General features: G+C 42.0%; 1 protein-coding gene and 1 long non-coding RNA gene across 6 annotated transcripts in view; one reads left to right on the forward strand and one right to left on the reverse strand.

Annotated features, from left to right (window-relative positions):
- LOC134337359 (uncharacterized) overlaps window positions 1-18,802 on the reverse strand; it is a 70,778-nt gene that overhangs the window by 48,094 nt on the left and 3,882 nt on the right. The window lies entirely within an intron of this gene.
- LOC134337357 (cortexin-1-like) overlaps window positions 2,879-18,802 on the forward strand; it is a 34,738-nt gene continuing 18,814 nt past the window's right edge. Inside the window, exons 1-2 of one of the 5 annotated variants that reach the window (XM_063032284.1) lie at window positions 2,879-3,490; window positions 6,023-6,131. The gene's annotated coding sequence lies outside the window, so the exon portion shown is untranslated. Of the gene's footprint in view, window positions 3,491-3,703; window positions 3,894-3,929; window positions 4,030-4,552; window positions 4,622-5,746; window positions 5,765-6,022; window positions 6,132-18,802 lie in introns of those variants that run through there. The other 4 variants (XM_063032285.1, XM_063032286.1, XM_063032287.1 and 1 more) reach the window with 4 other exon arrangements.

Consider the following 18,802-nt stretch of genomic DNA (forward strand, 5'->3'; position numbering starts at 1 on the left):
TTCTGCACAACTAAAGCTTATTTTTGTTCCTGTCAAGCATCCCGTTTCCAGAGGGTTTGTGCTAATATTGTGTGAAAGTAAAAGTCAGAGAGCAGGAAATCCCTGCAGAAATTGAATACTGCTTCTATTTATACTGTTATATGCCACTTTGAGCGTCACCAGTCATATAATATTGTCAAGATCTATTGTCTGATCTTGACTTATTTTTAATAATGTGCATTCATGTTGCCTTGCATTGTGCAATATTCAATCAGTCCAAAAGATTGTGATCTGATGAGTACCGTACAATAAGTCTGGCCCATAATTCAATCTTTCTCTATTGATTTGGGTCAGGAATGTTGTATTTTCCAAGCAGGTACAGACCTTACATTTATAATTTAGGATTAAGAGAACAGGATGATGGTTGGGTTCAAAAATGACTGATTACATATCTACCTGGGCTGATCTACTTGTATTTAACCTAGGTTACACTCCAGTGTGGTGCTGTGGGAATGTTGCACTGTCTGAAATGTTTCTTCCAACTAACTGACACCCTGTTTGCTCTGTCTGACAATGTGGCACCTTAAAGTGTAGGTATTATGGCCAATATTTATCCTTTAGTCAGTACGACTAAAATCAATCACTTAGCTATTATTAACTTACTGTGCATGGACACTTGCTATGTCCCAGTTGGCTGCTGATTTTCCTGCATTACCACAGTGGCTTATTACAATGTTGCCTCCACTCTAGAATTGAGGTCACCCAGTCTTAATACTTGAACTTCAGAATGCAGAGTACACTTGCATAAGAGCACATTAGTGGTGGAGATCCAAGATACTGTTTGTTTGATGAGCCTCATTGGACATCCACAAAACAGAAGTCATTTCCCAAGCTGCCTCCTATGTACAACTCCATCCAATCAAAATCCATGAGTAGACCCTGGAGAACATGGACCGCACTGAAGGGCTGCTTCTCAGTCAAGGTAGAGATTGACGTCGAAATGCACTACCACCAGCAATGCACATGCAGAGTCTGTGGAAAAAGGATCTTTGAAGATCTCAAATGCAGGATAAAGCTTGTGGTCTAGTGAGCAGTAGTGATCTCTTCCGCCCTATACACTTCTGAGACATTGACTACCTATGGAAGGCACCTCAAACATTGCTGAGATTCCACTGATGCTATCTCGACAACATCCTTCAGATTCACAGGCAGGATACATAAGCTATGATCAGCGTCCTCTCCCAGACCAATATCCTTAGCTCTGAGGCTCTATTGACACTCCTTCAACTCTGACGGGCAAACCACATTGCTTGCATTCCCAGCACCAGACTCCGGAAACACAGATTTGGAAAAAAGACGCCTTTGATGCAAAGGGGCTGCTGATGAAAAAGAAGAAGGCAATTGTGACTACGCTTCAAAAGTTCTTCCTGGTCTCTCTAAAAATTTTGGAATGTATTGATAGGTAGTTGAAAGCTGCTACAGGAATGTGTGCATTTCTGTTGTTGATCCGTTGCAACATTATGAGCCCCATTTCCCCAATGTATCACAATGCTTAAGATAAGATGACAGTTGTTTCTCAAGCAAGAACTGCACTGGGAAAAATGCCAGACTCTGCATAGAAGAACGTGGGCTTTGGCAATCACCATGGATACACCGGGGACTACTGATGCTGGAATCGGGAGAAGTAAAATGGACCCAGTGCAACATTTCAACACAAAACATCATTGATCTATGGAAAGGGTGGAGCAGTATTCTGGGTACACAAATTACTGTTGAGCTCATCAGTAGCATCAATGAATCTAGAGCAATGTTGAGGAAATGGTATTGATCAAACATGATTCACTTGAGTGGCTCAAGAAGCTGATTAATTCTTCAGTTTCTTTGAGGTGCAGGAAGGTAAGACACAGTGATGCCTCCACCTCCCAAATCTGGTGAAAATCGAAGAGCTGCTGGGAAGCCCCTGCCACCTTTCTGTAAACTGTGGGCAGCCGGCTGATGTAATGGCTGGTGGTATGAAGTGGCAGTATTATCACGTTGTAAATGTTAACCATCCATCCCTGTTAGTGTGCAGGTCAGATCTGAAGAAATCTCAAGGCACAAAACTTGAGATTGTACTTGGTTTCCATTCACGAATGTCATTCACACATTTCTCTAAAACATCAGAGAAAAGATGAACATTATCAAAGATTCCACCCATCCATCCAGCAGGCTTTTTGACTTTGTGCCATCAGGCTGGAGACTCGGATGCATAAAGACAAGAACGGTCAGGGTGGGGAACAGTGTCTTTCCCCAGGCTACCAGGCTTCTGAACTCCCTGCCGCATCACATTCGAAGTGTCACTGGTTAACCTGTTCCGTACCTTACAGTGTTTAATTTATGCACTTCAGTTTGTTACTTATGTGTGATTCATCTGTAGATTTTATTCTTACCTTCATAAGTTGTCGTGTGTTATGAGCACTACTGTGTTCGGAGAAACGTTATCTCGTTTCTATATACTTTTCTATATGGTTATATACGTTATATACATGTGCATAGTTAAATGACAGTAAACTTGACTTGATGAAACATTATGGATGTGAAGTTTGAACATTACTTTTCCTCTACAGCTGCTGACTGACCTGCTGACTATTTTAAAGCGAGAGTAACTAACAGATTGTGGATAGTGTTTGCTGGTCAGATAATTGCTTAATAATCAATGACTTTCAATGCATTTTAGCACTTTACCTAACTGTGTGGCGAAAAGAAACTGATGTAATCCTTCAATGAGTAATAAACTATTCACAAATAATCCTTCGAACGCTATTTTTTTTTCGATAAATAACTTCACTGTTCTTAGCTATCCGTCGTGTGAAAATGTAACCGAAGGGTGCAAGTGAATTTTCTGTTTTTCGATCCACAGCATCGAGACATTTGTGATGTAAAAACTGACATGTTGGTCGGCTCGCCAGCCATCGCTCAGTGCTCCCTCTTTCGCTGTCATGGTCCGCCCGCTTTCCAGGCACGGTGGTCGAATTTGGTCCGAATAGAGTGGAACCGGGACGTGGTCTGAAAGGCACAAAGAGGCCGGCGCGGGCTGACTGTGACTAGAAGCAGAGCCGGACACAGAACCTGTAGAGTTTGCTTGGATGTGCGGGCGCTGCTGCTCCGGCTGCCGGGGCTGCCAACGCTTTGCGGATCTCCGTGTGTGAAAGCACAGAGTCTGAGCCGGAGCCGCGGGAATCAACAGTTCCCAGCATGGAACTACCAGGAAAAAGCCGCCGGAATCCCATGCAATGACTGGGTTAAAACCAACAGCCTCGGGATCCGGCGGGACTGGAGCGTGGATGTAATCGCCTGTTTTTTTCATATATATATATATATATATATATATATATATATATCTAGAACTGGCTGGAGCTGTATTCGCTCAGGCTGTTGGTAGGCGGTGTCTTCTCCCCACACTGTTGCCATCTGGCGATTCCTGGATTTCTCTTCTCATCAAACTTAGTGGCGAAGTATAAAGACGATTAAGGTGAGATTTTCATATCTAACTTCCTTTATGCGGATTATTTTCCAGTTCAGGAAAAAACAGTCCACGTTATCTTATACTTTAAACCTTTGCGAGAACGGTGACAGTCTCCAATCACCTTGCCTTTGTACAACATCACTGTGGGGTTGGGTTCAGATGGGAACTGAGTAGGTTTTCTAATAGTAACCTGCTTCCCTACCAGGGAACTGCCACAGATCTTTGCTGGGGCTGGTAGCTGAGTGAATACAGTTATTAAACTAATAGACCAGAGGATGCCGGGGGGAGAATGGGGAATGTCACTCAGGGATATAATTGGTATCATAAGTGGTCAGTCTGAAGTCTGAGTGGGTGATCATTGTGGTCTGATGCCCAGGATTACTGCTTTCTCATCACTGTCGGGTGTCTGGTGAGTGTGTGTGTGTGTTTTTTTAACACTACGCCTGAATTTATCAGACCTTTTTACCCATACTGTGTGCCACAGTACTGACTGGGCAAGACTTTGCTCACTGCCACTGAAGGAATAACGGCTGCGTTAAAACCAGGTGGGTTTAGGGAATAATACTCCCCGGTCTATTATCATGTTATCTTTCTTCATTGGCTTTAAGTGTAGAAAGCTTCAACCTGGATACTTCCAGTTCATAGGTTTTTATAATTTTAATTTGGGCGTGCAATTTCCTAATTTTCTGAAGTGCTTTTACGTGAAAAGTGTGGGGGAAATTTAACCCTAATATCGTTCTGAATGAATCCGGGGAAATAAGTGGCGTCAGAATGATGTTTGGTGATTAAAAATACTTCTGTGAACGGAATGTGTGCTTGCTTTGTGACCAGGAACTCAGGCAGTATCAGCTTGGCTCAAGATCTCAGGTGCGTTGATTTGCGGTCAACGAATGCTAACCTCTTAGCTGTTTCATGCTCATTTTAAATCTGAAACAAAGTCCTGTGTTGTTAGCTAGAACCCATTAACTCATTGCGTTGAATCTGCCTTTGTAACTGGAATTAACCTCTTTATCAATAAGCAGAAAATGTCTAAAGACAGTGGCAGGCGATGTGGGCCAGCGAGGCTGGTCACAGGGTGGGAGTAAACATCTACAAATTTAGAAGAGACCGATGTCTAGGTTGGCAATTGGTATTTTTGTAAGTATATTTCCTCCCACATCGAGAAGCCATTTGGTTGCCGTGATGCGTTGCTATAACACACATTTCTGCATGGCCAGCTATTGTTCCTTTCCTCCATGAGTGGATGGTCTGATTGGAATAGTGTTGTTTAACCCTTGACCTCGCTGTTACAGCTTGAATTTGAACTTGGTTGATATAAGCAAGTGGGCTGAGGAGTTGAGCATCATGGTGGGATTTTGTACATGAAAAGCCAGGTCGCTTGGGTCTAACTCACGGATTCTCCAAACTCAAACCTGTCGAATGACAGCTTTGTCAGGGGTACCCTTTGATGGGGACTAAGTCTACCCCCAGTAGATCTTGAGTTAGCTAATTCCTAGCAGAGCACTCGGGAATGACTTGATGGAAGGATTCTTGCTTCTGATTTCTATCCACCGGTGTGTTTCTGTGGAGCTCAACTGAGAAAGTGGTGGCTCTTCATGGCCAAATAATTATAATAATTAACCTAAAAAGTACCCCCCAAAAAATGAAAACAAACTTGCAGATGCTGGAAATCTGAAATAAAATTATTTAGAGCTGGAAGATTTTCTGTGGAATGAGAAACTCTCTCAGACCTGAAATGTTAACTCTGTTTCTCTTTCCAGAGATGCTGCCAAGCCTGCTGAGTGTTTTCCACGTTTCCTTTTTTTTTATTAAACAGTAAAAATGTTGAGTAATAGCATTTTGGGTTTCTTAAAAACATGGAATGTTGACAAACTGAATCTGAAAGATACTTGGCTTGTGGACCAGAATATCATGATGTCCCTTACATTATTAATACTTAGTGAAATGATTTGTTCCCCTTCCTTTGACTTCAGATGGTAGTTGTAGAGCTTATTCATCATATGGGAAAATGCCGATATTTAATATCATTTTAAAGCTGACGGGTCTGTTGAGATCAGCACAGCACATACTGTCCCTAGGACTGCTGGCTGAGGTTATCCTGCTACTTGGTGCTCTGAGATTTAAACATCTTGGAGTGATTGAAGATCCTGGACTTCCATTGCAGTGGGAGTGGACAGTGACGCTTAAATACATGGCTTGGTCCAGTAAAACCAATTACAAAAGCCAGCCTTCAAATGCCATCTGTTGCATCAACACATTGAGCAGTGATTTAATCTCCAGGTTTGGTGCATGGGATTGTTAACTCTAATGTCAGTTGAGATAAGTGGAGAAGAAAGTATTTGCCTTTGTGCTAACTCTGCTTGCAATTAGAAATACTGCGTAATACAAAATACTTCTATCAATTAGGCAGCATGGAATGAATATTGCAATATGTTTTCAAATCCTTTATCAGGGTTAGAATCAATTGAGTGCTTTGTAGGATTAGACCAGTTTTGAACTCATTCCCCTCTCTCTGTTATTTATACCATCTTCCACAAGGCTTCATTTTCCTGTCAAGTCCTGCTTGTGGTGTTGCAGCCAGAAGCTCGTGGAGCTGGGGAGCGTGCGGTCTATCTCAGCAAGTTGTGGTGGTACCTACACTCCGCAGGCAAGTACCCAAATCTTGTACAGACCGAAACGTGAGATAAGTGGGTAGATTTGCAACCAATTACAAGTGAGTAACGTACATACGCCGCTGTTCCAAACAAAATCTAGCACTTTCTGTTTTGGAGAGCATGAAGATTTTCTTTTTGTTTTGCTAGTTGCCTCTTGTCTCCAATTATGCAGTATTTGGTGAGAGGGTTGGCACTTCACCAAAGCTGCCTTGCAGTTGGCAAAGCAAAGTCATTATACAGTCTAAAAGACCAGTCTGATTTTAATGGGAAACACGGCGCAACTTCATTCGGCAGATGAGGGTTTCGAACCAGTGCTCTTGTTCGGAAGCCAGCTGCTGACTGAGTGCGCACGTAAAACTTCCAGGTGCAAGGTATATGACCATATTAATAGCGAAATGTTTGCAATGCAGAACACAGAGGATAAGATTAAAAAGTAATTGGAAAGATATGAAAAGTCACATGGGTGGGGATCTTCGATGCTTTGATTTTGGCTAACTGATGCGTATATGCTGGTGAGTTAAGATATGAGGGAACAGCATTGAAATTTACTTCCAATTCCAAAATGGGTGAAACTTCGTGATAAATGTTACTTTAAAATAGACTGAGGAGGCATTGATGGGCCAGCAAGTGACAGGTACAATTGTGATGTACTGGAATGAAATGACATAGTGTGCAAAAGTAGCCGTAATCGGAGACACAAGAGATTCTGCTGCTGGTCCTTATTTACTGTAGCGTCCTCCAACCTGACAGGCCTTTGAGATATCCTCGCTCCTCAAATTTTGGCATCTTGTGCATTGCAGATTTTAATTGCGCCATCAGTTTTGCTGTATTTTCAGCGGCCCTGACTCTCTGCATTTTTTCCTGAACTTTTCTGCTCCTTTACTTTTCCTTCCGAATTGATAAAGCTTTGGTTACCACTCCCGATATCACCTTCTGTGGCTTGGTGTCAAATTCCGATCGATGAAACTCTTTAGGAATGGGCAGTTCTGCTATGGTAATGATGCCTTATAAGTACAATTTGTTTTCATATGGGTTAATGGTGATGACTTAGGGATTAGAAGAAGGTTAATGAAATTTACTGGCCACTCCAAATTGAGGAGTTCAGCAGTTTTCAGAGGATTAAGAGGAAAACAAAAATAATAGGGGCTGCATAGTGATGTAGCGGTGAAGCTGCTGCCTCATAGCTCCAGTGCTCAAGTGACCTGTGTTCGATCCTCCAACGCTGTCCGTGTGTGTGTGGAGTTTGCATATTCTCCCTGTGGCCGTGTAGATTGTCCTTAGAACTCCAATTTCCTCTTAAATCCCAGAAGGAATGCAAATCGGTGGACTCTTAGCCTCTGTAAATTAGCCCCAGTATTCAGGTGTGAATCTAGAGGCAGATGGGAGCGTGTGGAAAATAAAGTGTGATTAGCGTAGGATCAGTGAAAATGGGCGTGATGGTTGCCATGGTTACGCTCAGCCAGAGAACCTGTTCGAGTGCTGAATTACTCTAAAGCTTGGTAAATGAAAAGATTTTAAAATGGAGTAAAGGAGCACTGGGCTCGTGTTCTCTAGATTCAGTGGCAATTAGGGGGAATCATCCCAAGGAGATGGGGCCGTTAAAGGCAAGTTAAAAACTTGGTTTCAAGAAGGTAAATTGGAATTCCACTTGTGAATGTGGCAAAGTATTTGAGGAGCTTACAGTAACAAAACTTAAGAAATGGTCAGCATCAAAGGAACTGGATGAAAATTGTATGGTCATTTATTTCGATGGATAGATGCTTTATTGATTCCAAAGGAAATCACTGTCACAGTAGCATTGCAAGTGCACAGATATACAACTATTAGACGAGAAGTAAAAAAGAATAAAAATAAGTTACCTTAAAAATAAGGTGTACAAAAATTACAAGTCAAAGATTACAAGATCACTTCCCCGGCAGTAGGTTGACTCATTATAGAGCCTGATGGCTGTGGGTAAGAATGACCTCATACAGCCCTCTTTACAGCAGCGCAGATGTCTTAGTCTATTACTGAAAGTGCTCCTCTGTTCAGCCAAGGTGGCATGTAGAGGGTGAGAAACATTGTCCAGAACTGCCAGGATTTTCCAGAGCATCCTTTGATTGATTTATTTAGCAACTTGCCTTCAGTTTATATACATACGAGTGAAATCCATCCACTGGAAAACAAAACCAAACCTATTTTAAAACTGAAACAGAAGTATTCTCTACTTAGACCAAAATGGGACAGGCCCATTTCCCAAACTCTCAAATTGCAGCCATTTGAGTTGTGCTTTCCTCATAGCTAGCTCCTTTTAATGCTGGCCATCACAATAATTTATGAATTTAAATGCGTTGGTCTGAAAATAATTATTCTAGCCTCCAAATTACTTTGTGGCTTTTTTTAAAGATTAGCTTTGTTTGTCACATGTATATTGAAACATCAAAACATATAGTGAAATGTGTCAATTAGGTGAAATCAAATCAACAATGACTGTGCTGGGCAGCCTGCAAGGATCACGAGACTTCTGGCACCAAACATAGCACGCCCACAACTCACTAACCCTAACCGTATGTCTTTGGAATGTGGGAGGAAACCGGAGCACCTGGTGGAAACCCACGCGGTCACGGGGAGAAGGTATATGCTCCTTATAGATAGTGGCGGGAATCGAACCCCGATCGGTAATTACAGGCTCTGCAAAGCAATTGCTGATCTGCTACGCTGCCATGTTGCCCTCAGCATTTGCCTTTCTGCATGAGGAAGAATATTTAACTTCAAAGGCATCTTCTTTTTAGGCAGACCCTTGGGACTGAGCTTGACCTGTTTCCACGGCAGTGCGTGTGAATACTTTCAATATGAGCCCTCCAGCTCTCCATCTACCTCACAGAGACATCACACTGAACACGATGGCATATCACCTCATTCACATATACTTTCTGCAGGGAGTGACCAGCAGCTAAGCTAAGATGTTGAGGATAATTATCAACTAAGCTCACCAAACTTAACACAAACTCCACCCTGAGCCAGACCTTCCACATCTTGTTCACAGTTCTGGGGCACCACTCTGCAAAACTCTTTTCTGCATTCCAAACTAAGGCATTCTCCCTCCTCCATTTCCTTAACTCTGATTTCAGCGACTCCTCATTTTCAAATGACTAGTATTCTTAAGCCCTTCTCCAAGGATTTGATCACAGTCTAGTTTCCATTCAATTTTGTCCTTGAGAGGAGCTCTTCAATGTTCAAGGATATCACTGGGCGTTTGAATCTCTGATAAGATCATCGCATGAAAGCATTCATAGAAGTGATCATCACACAGTCTTGTGGAGAACAAAGTCCTGTGTTCATATCTAAGACATGCTCCATTATGCAGCATGTCACCAGGAGCTAGGTGTCAAGGTCAAAGTCAAAGTAAATTTGTAATCAATCTACCTATAAGTTACTATGGACTGCTTAGAGATTCATTTGCTTGCAGGCATTTACTGGAAAATAAAGAAATGCAATGGAATTTATGAAAACTATGCACAAATAAAGACTGACAAACAACCAATGTGCAAAAGAACTCTGGCAGCTCGTAACAGAGATACTGTAGAACGTCAGCCGAAATGTACATCAGTGCAAACTGTAAGGTCATGGTCAGGCATACAGATAGAACCATAGAACACAACAGCACAGAAAACAGGCCATTCAGCCCTTCTAGTCTGTGCTGAAACATTATTCCACTAGTCCCATTGACCCGCACCCAGTCCATAACCCTCCAGACCTCTCCTATCCATGTATCTATCCAATTTGTTCTTAAAACTTAAGAGTGAGCCCACATTTATCACGTCAGATGGCAGCTCATTCCACACTCCCACCACTCTCTGAGTGAAGAAGTTCCCCCTAAATCTTTTCCTTTTCACCCTAAAGCCATGTCCTCTCGTGTTTATCTCTCCTAATCTAAGTAGAAAGAGTCTACTTGCATTTACTCTGTCTATATATACCCCTCATAATTTTGTAAACCTCTATCAGATCTCACTGTAACATTTCTGTCAAGCTAGGGAATCAACCTGGTTCAACGAGGAGTGCCTAAGGACTTGCCAGCCATACTCAGCAAACGCTGTTGGACTACAGGATTACATCATGCTAAACAGCATGTATTAGTCAGAGTTAAGTAACACAACTAATACATCAGGTCAAATCTCTGCAGTCCTGCTGCATCTTGTCGTGAAGGAGTATGAAACAGGTTCCAAGAACATTCCCGTCCTCAAAGGTGGGTGTGCCCAGCACGTGAGTCCCTCAATGTTCACAACTATGTTTAGTCAGAAGTCTGAAGCTGATGCAGCACCTCAGCTTCCTCCTGGGAACTCCACTATCGTACCATCTTTGGACAGTTTGGTCCATGTTATATCAAAACAACTGATGAAAGCTGTGCATGAAACAAGACAGCAAGTGAGCCCGTGTTCCAGAATTTACTGTTACAGAGATGAGCTTTTTCAGTATAACTATTTTATTTTTTTTCTCTTTTAAATCTTTTGATTAATTATTATTGAAAATCAGCAACAAAAAATAATACATTGAAGTAATAAAGTCAACATATCAATATGTACAATAAGAGATAAACTATCAACCAAGTTAAACAATATATCAATAATAATAATAAAAAACAAAATGTTAAAGCTATTTTTTTTGGAAAAAAGAAAGAAGGAAAAAGAATCCCTACTAACTAAAACAAAAAAAAACCCTAACAAAAAAAAACGAAAAAAAAAACACAACATTTGGAGCACAAACCTGGAGCTATACACCATACAAGCTTCCATAAAAGAAAGACGTCAATCCGCCAACCAAATCCATTTACCCCAAGGATCAGAAGGGGACCATCTTAATTAACTCAGATCAAATGATAGTAGCAGGCAAAAGAGCCCCACCTTTTCTCAAAGTCAAATCAAGGATCAAAAGTTCGACTTCTGATTTTCTCCAAACTAAGACATAACGTCACCTGGGAAAACCATTATATCAAAGTGGGAGCAGAAACATCTTTCCATTTTAATAAAATAATTATTTAATATAATTATAACACTGGCATTCACCCAGCACTGTGGAAAAATGCCCAGGTATTCACTGAAAAAATTCTCAAGTGATAGAAGGTGAAAAAGGATCTAGAAGATGAATGGTTGCCTCCCGTTCCTGGACATTCTAATACGACGGAAATGGGACGGTAGTCTTGTGCATGGTATCCGTCAGAACCCCACTCACACTGACTTGTACCTCAACAATAGCAGCCACCATCACGCCTCCCAACACAGAGCATTTCTGTCTACTTTGATATACCGCCAAAAACCATCTTGGATCCAAAGAGTCTCCATGAGAAAATAAAATGATTATGCTGCGACATTCCTACAGAATGGCTACAAGGTGAGGGAACTCAATCGGGCCCTTTAAAGGGCTGATGGAAAAACCAGTAAATCTAATAATGAGGAGGAATTGTGGCTGCTGTCTGACTTCCCTATATTTCCATGGTTTTGTGTAGCAGTGTATATTGGGCTGTTGCTTATGTTGTTTTCTTGTGACTACCTGTGCCACTTCTGATGTTGGTGATATTGTTGGTTTTGTATTTGGTGCTGGTGTTGATGTGGATGCAGTTGGTATTAGTGTTGGCACTGCTGCTCGTTTGTGTGTTAGCATTGGTGTTGGGGCTTTTGTTGGTGCAGAAGCTGGTATCTTTGTTGGCACTGGCAATGATTTCATTAGCCTCCCTAGTTACTTGCTGAACCTGCATGCTAATATTCTGTATTCATGTACCTAGACCTCCAAATCCCTTTGTACCATAACATTTTGTACTTGCTTTAAATAATAATTTTCTCTTTCATTTGTTCTTTCTCAGAGAATAATCACAGATTGTTCCCCATTATATTCTATTTGCCAACTTATTGACTGCTCTTTTGGTGATGGTGCTGGCACTGGTGAAGGTGTTGTTACTGATGAAGGTGTTAGTGCTTGTGAGGGTATGTGGCTGGTACAGGTATTGTTTCTGGTGAAGATGCTGGCACTAGTGCAAGTGTTAATATTGGTAAAGCTGCTGTTTTCTTTCTAGTTACAAGCACTCCTTCTGTTACAGGTTGCCATCCCAGAAATAACCCTTTCATCTGACTCTGTTTTCTGTTAACCAACACTCCACTATTCTTGCTAATATGACATACCCAATATCATGCACTCTTAGTTTATGTAGAAAGCTTTAATGTGATTCCTTATCAAATGCCTTCTAGAAATTAATATATATTGGACCCACCTGTTCCCCATTATCAACAGGGACAGGTAGCTCCCAGATATTATTGTGCAGGTATAGGTGTTGGTGGAGATGTTAATGCATCCTTTTAGATCTGTGCTGGACTGGTTAAATACAACTTTCCCCGCGTTTTTGATCTTGAGCTGAGTTGGTGCTGACATTAATGGTTGTTCTGGGGTTGATGTTGGTGATGGGTTGATGCTGTTGATTATGTTGGCATTGCTCATGGTGTGGAGGCTGATACATTGCCGTTTCTGCTGGTGTTAATCTGGTTTTTGTATGTGTTGGCATTGGAGTTGGTGTTGGTGTTTTTGTGGGTGCTGGTATTGAAATTGGTGCAGGTGATTTTGCAAGTGTTGTGAATGCCATTGTTTTGGTGCTGGTTTTGGTACAAGTGTAGGTGTTGCCGTTGGTTTAAAAGCAAAATGCAGCAAAGACTCAGCATGTCAAGCTGCATCTGTATGGGAGGAACAGAGTCAATGTTAAACACTAGAAATTCTACAGATGCTGGAAATCCAAAGTGACACGCACAAAATGCTGGAGAAACACAGCGGGTTAAGCAGCATCCATGGAAATGAATGAACAGTTGACGTTTCGGGCTGAGACTGTGCGGAAGATGCCAGAATAAAATGGTGCAGGGAGGGGAAGAAGGACAGGTGGAAGGTGATAGGAAAAGCCAGGTGTGTGGGAAAGGTAAAGGGCTGGAGGTGAAGGAATCTGATAGGAGAGGAGAGTGGACCACAGGAGAAAGGGAAGGAGGAGGGGCACTAGGGGGAGGTGATAGGCAGGTGAGAAGAAGTAAGAGGCCAGAGTGGGGAATAGAACAAGAGGGGAAAGGGAGGGAAATCCTTTTTTACCGGAAGGAAAAATCGATATTCATGCTATCAGGTTGGAAGCTACCGAGACGGAGTATACGGTGTTGTTTCTCCCCTCTGAGGGTGGCCTCATCATGGCACAAGAGGAGGCTGTGGACTGGGAATGGGAATTAAAATGTTGGCCAACCAGGTAGTTCCGCTTTTGGTGGATGGAGCAGAGGTGCGCAATGAATCGGTTTCCCAATTTATGACGGGTCTCACAGAGTCAATATTGCCAGTCCGAGACCCTTCATCAGAACTGAGAAAGAGAAAACACAAGTTAGTTGTTTCAGCCACACCCTAGTCCACTAGCTACTAAAAACTAACTTTCTTCATCTCTTTGCTCGTTCCAATGCAGTATCTCAGACCGGAAGTGTTAATTGTTTGTCTTTCTGCATTTGCTGCCTGACTTGCTGAGTGTTTCCGCATTTTTCTTTTGTTTCTATTTCAGATTTCCAATATCTGCAGTGTATTTTTATTTTCATCTTGTGTTGCTGCTGTGCTGAGTAAACTGATAATGATGAAAATTTGCTGCCTGAATTTGTCATATCTTTTTTTTAGTTACAGATACACCTGCTGTGCGGAGCCTGCATTTGCATAAATTGCTTTATGTGAAAAGAGACATTCTAAGTTCCTGAGACAGAAACGTTTTTGTTCAGGGTTGCTGGAAATCCCACGCCCATTCTGTTAACCGCAATGAGGAGATAAATATGCACTTCCTTTACCGGCAATGTTGTTGTCAGAACCCCAACTCCAGTCACCCTGTGAGCTTAAGGCTCCATCAATAGTGTTTGACACAGGCACGCAGTCTGCGGAGCTTTGGTGTGATTGCTGAAGCAGTATTAGCTCTCCACAGGATAATAATTCTCCTCTTGACATCAGTGTCTCAGTTGCACAGCATCACCACACCATGAGAATGTATTTGACAGCTTGGTGTGGTTCTTGGCAAACAGCTGAAGGACAGACAGGCGTTCCTTGACCTCTTCCAAATGATGAAATCCCCTGGCTGGATTGTGATCTTGGACCCTTATCTCAACTTTCCATTTCATTTCTGTAATGATTCAATTACTTCTCGTATCTGTAATGGAATTAAAGTGTTCTCTTCCCCAGGTGCACATCAGCCACGGCGGGCCTTGGAAAGTCATATGTAATATTGATTGCTAAATGGCAGCACTTACCCTGTGCCCAGTACCCTTGCTGCCAGTGCAGAAACAGTCTGAGTGGGGGAACTGAGTCGAAAGGAATTAAGGACAAAAGACTGGTGCCTCAGGGCTAAGCCGGCATTCGGTATGGCCATTTTTGATCTTCAATCTTGGGGTCACCTTCCTACCCTAACCTTTGATTCCTTAAAATCTGTTCAACTTCTCGAATGTTACAGGATGTCCAGCTGGTAAAATTAAGAATGGGAATCTGTCACCGATGTGGCAATAATGTCCCTGGTCCTGTAGCACTGTCTGGCCAGAAGGAAGAGTGCAAAGAACAAGGAAGATGTTGATTGCGATCAGTAGCACAGGACAGCACTGTGGGAAGACCGGCTGAAGAGGAAGAGGCTCATAATGGTGCAGTTAAATGATGCCTAATTTTACTCACGTCTTGTTCACAGGCAAAGCACGTACAGTTTATCCAGTGCCAGCCTTTCAAAGGGTTATGCATTTATAATACAAATTTCTTCTCTCAGGGTGGAATTCTCTGTCCCAGAGGGCTGTGGTAGCTAAATAAATTCAAGTCAGTTACAGACTTTGTTTTAGCCTTAACAGCACTGAAAGATTATAGGGATGAGTTACTGTAGCTCACGATGCTGAAGCCTAGATCAACAGCAATTGTATTGATCGGCAGAGTAAGAGTAGTTCAAAGTTCAAAGTAAATTTTATTATCAAAGTACAAATATATGACCATATACAACCCTGAGATTCATTTTCCTGTGGGCATACTCAGCAAATATATAGAACAGTAACAATAATAGGATCAATGAAAGATCAACCAGAGTGCAGAAGACAACAAACTGTGCAAATGTAAAAATGAATAAATAGCAATAAATAACAAGAACATGAGATAATGAGATAAAAATACTTAAAGTGCAATCATTGCTTGTGGGAACATCTCAATGATGGGGGCAAGTGAATGTAATTATCCCCTTTTATTCAAGAGTCTGGTGGTTGAGGGGTAGTGACTGTTCTTGTTCCTAGTGGCGTGAGCCCTGAGGCTCTTGTACCTTCCTCCTGATAGCAGTCACGAGAAGAGAGTATGACCTAGGTGATGGGGATCTCTGATGATGAAGATAAGATAAGATAAAACTTTATTTAGCCCAAAGGAAATTATTGTTGCAAGGTTGTTCAGTCGGAAATATACACTTTAAAATACAAAACGTAAGCATTGAGATATGAAACAAAATACAAAATATGCATTAAAAAGTAATAGAGCAAAATACAGGCGTGCAATGAAACCATATACTTATATAGTTAAGGAGGAGGAGCTGTAGATCTTATAGCCACAGGGAGAAAGGATCTCCTGTGGCGTTCAATGGTACACCTCAGAGGAATCATTCTGTTACTTTATTTATCCAGGGGGTGAGAGGGATTGTCCATAATGCTCCGTAGTTTCTGCAGTGTCCTCCCCTCAGACACAACCACTAAGGAATCCGGTTCCACCCCCAGAACAGAACCAGCTTTCCTAACAAGCTTATCAGTCTTCTTGGCATCAGCTGCTCGCACCCTGAATGCTGCTTTCCTGCGACAACGTTTCATGTAGATGTGCTCAATGGTGGGGAGGGCTTTACCCGTGATGGACTGGGCCGTAACCACTACCTTTTGTAGGATTTTTCCGTTCAAGGGCATTGGTGTTTCCATACCACGCCATGATGTAGCCAGTCAGTACACTCTTCACCACACATCTGTAGAAGTCTGTCGAAGTTCTAGATGTCCTGCTGAATCTCCGCAGACTACTGAGGAAGTGAAGGCACTGCCATGCTTTCTTCACGATTGTACTTAGGTGCTGGACCCAGGACAGACCCTCTGAAATAGTAACGCTGAGGAATTTAGAGTTACTGACTGTCTCCACCTCTGATCCTCCGATGATTACTGGCTCATGGACCTCTGGTTTCCCTCTCCTGAAGTCTACAATCGGTTCTTTGGTCTTGCTGACATTGAGGGAGAGGTTGTTATTATGACACCACTCAGCCAAATTTTCAATATCTCTCCTGTACGCTGACTGATCGCCACCTTCGATTCTGCCCACGATGGTGGTGTCATCAGCAAACTTGATTATGGTGTTGGAGCTGTGCTTAGCCACACAGTCGTAGGTGTGTCACACTTCCACTGCTTTATCCTGCGATCTATATTCTCCCGTCTGCTGTCAGTCATAAGGATGGTTGTCACCACTGCTCGTTCCCCAATAGCTGACTGACACCCAGTTTGGGCTTTGCCAGGACCGCTCCGTTTCAGAGCTCATTGCAGCCTTGCTCCAAATATAAACATTGTGCTGTATTCTAGGGGTGGTCTTTGAAATCAAGTCAATATTTCACCCGGCAAACCTGAATTTGTGGAAATTGGGAGAAATTTCGCCACTGACAGGTGGTACACCGAACAGATTTGTGCGGAGGGCAGGCATCATGGACCCATGCCATTGCAATGGCAAGAGGCAGATCATTTGGAAATCTGGACAGAGAAATAGCAGGTGGAGTTTAATCTGGACAAATGTGAGGTGTTGCATTTTGAGAGCTCAAACGTAAGAGGGAAGTATAAAATAAATGACAGGAACCTTCCAAAATTGATATATAGAGGGACCCTGGGTCGCAAGTTCATAGCTCCCAAAAGCAGGCTACACAAATATGTGACATAAATGCCAAAATCAGCTGGAGCAACAAATATAAAATATCGCAGCAGATTCCAACATCTGCAGTCTCTTGTATCTTTTAGTCAAAATTTGGTTAGGCCATGTTCAGAACATCGCATGCATTTCTGGTCAATACAAGGTTGTAGAGGCTGTGGGGATGCTGTAGAAAAGGTTCAGCAAGGATATTGCTTGGATCAGACGGTATTAGTTATAAGGAGAGATTGGACAAACCTGGATTGTTTCGTCTGGAGTGCGCAGAGCCGGATGGGCAACCTGATGGAAGTATATTAAATTATCAGAGGCAGAGATAGTGTAGATTGTCAGTCTTTTTCCAAGGGTGGGCATATCAAATGCTGCAGGGCATAACTTTAAGGTGAAAGGGAGAATATTTAAAGGAGGTCTGTGAGGCTGTTTTTTTTTAAACACAGAGAGTGATAAGTGCCTGGAATGTGATGCCAAGGGAGGTGGCAGATCCTGATGTGACAACAACATTTAAGAGGCATTTAATAGCCTGTGAGCAGATAGGAGATGGAGGATATGGACCATGTGTAGGCAAATAAGATTAGTTTAGATCAGGGCTGGCACAGCCACTGAAGGCTGAATGTCCTTTCCCTGTGCTGTTCTGTTTCCTGTGTCACTTATGGAGCACAATGTGTAAGCCTGTCATTGGAGCTGCTGATTATTTATGGAATGATCAGACTCACTGATGCACCTTTCTTTTCCCAATACCCATTCATTGCAGTTGTCTGAACTTTATGTTAGGCGGTGATCTTGGCTTCCATGCAACATCTCCCTGTGGGTGCAGCCGCAGTGACCTTGGCTGAGGGTTTCACTTTACTTCAGCGCACTGACTCAGAGAAGACAATAATGTGCCACTTCACAAAACAAGCTAACTCTGGCACTTCATCATCTGTAAATCAGTCAGTTTTAAACACAAATGCATCTTTACTTTTATTACGTCTTTTTTCTTCTCCATTTCTGATAGCGAAACAGCTGCGCGATTAAAAGTGATTTCCTAATTGACAATAATAAACAAAATCTACTTTTATGTTGTCTCAATAAGGTAGTAAAGAGCTGTCTCAAACTCGTGCCACTAGAGTAGGAAATGGGTTTGGGATGTATTTTTCTTTTAAGATCATTTTGTTAACTTGATTAACTTATTAACTTGTGGTAGGAAGTAACTGCAAATAACCTCATTCACGTCAATCATGGAAAACCATGGCGTGGCCTATACAATATAATCAAGAGGAACTGATGGATTGAAACTCTCTGAGTTTGGATTGCTTACTGACAGGTTGTTGAATGCTGCCTGCTACAGTGTTTGAGAATGAATACAGCAAATTTTAAGTTTACCAATGACTAAATGTCAGAAGTGGAACTGGAAGATTTGTAAAAGGGTTTAGGGTTTGCTCTTAACAACTTTATTGCTCAGTCAACTCTCTGTAATGTATAAACCAAAAATAAAACATCACAGATCCTGGAAATCTGGAATAAAATGGCAGGATGGAAATCTGTAGTGGGTTAGACAGCATCTGCTCAAAGAGAAACAGGGCTATAATGTTTTTAGATCAGTGACTTTTCATTAAAATGGTTGAACATAGATAATTAAAGTATGAGTGTGGTTAAGCATGATAATTAAGAGGATGTGTGTTACCTGAAGTTGGAAAATTCACAGTTTATATTATTGCATTGTAAGCTATCCAAGCAGAACATGAGATATTGTTCTTCCAATTTGTGTTTG

The sequence above is a fragment of the Mobula hypostoma genome, chromosome 24 (assembly GCF_963921235.1).
Source record: "Mobula hypostoma chromosome 24, sMobHyp1.1, whole genome shotgun sequence".
NCBI classification, from domain to species: Eukaryota; Metazoa; Chordata; class Chondrichthyes; order Myliobatiformes; family Myliobatidae; genus Mobula; species Mobula hypostoma.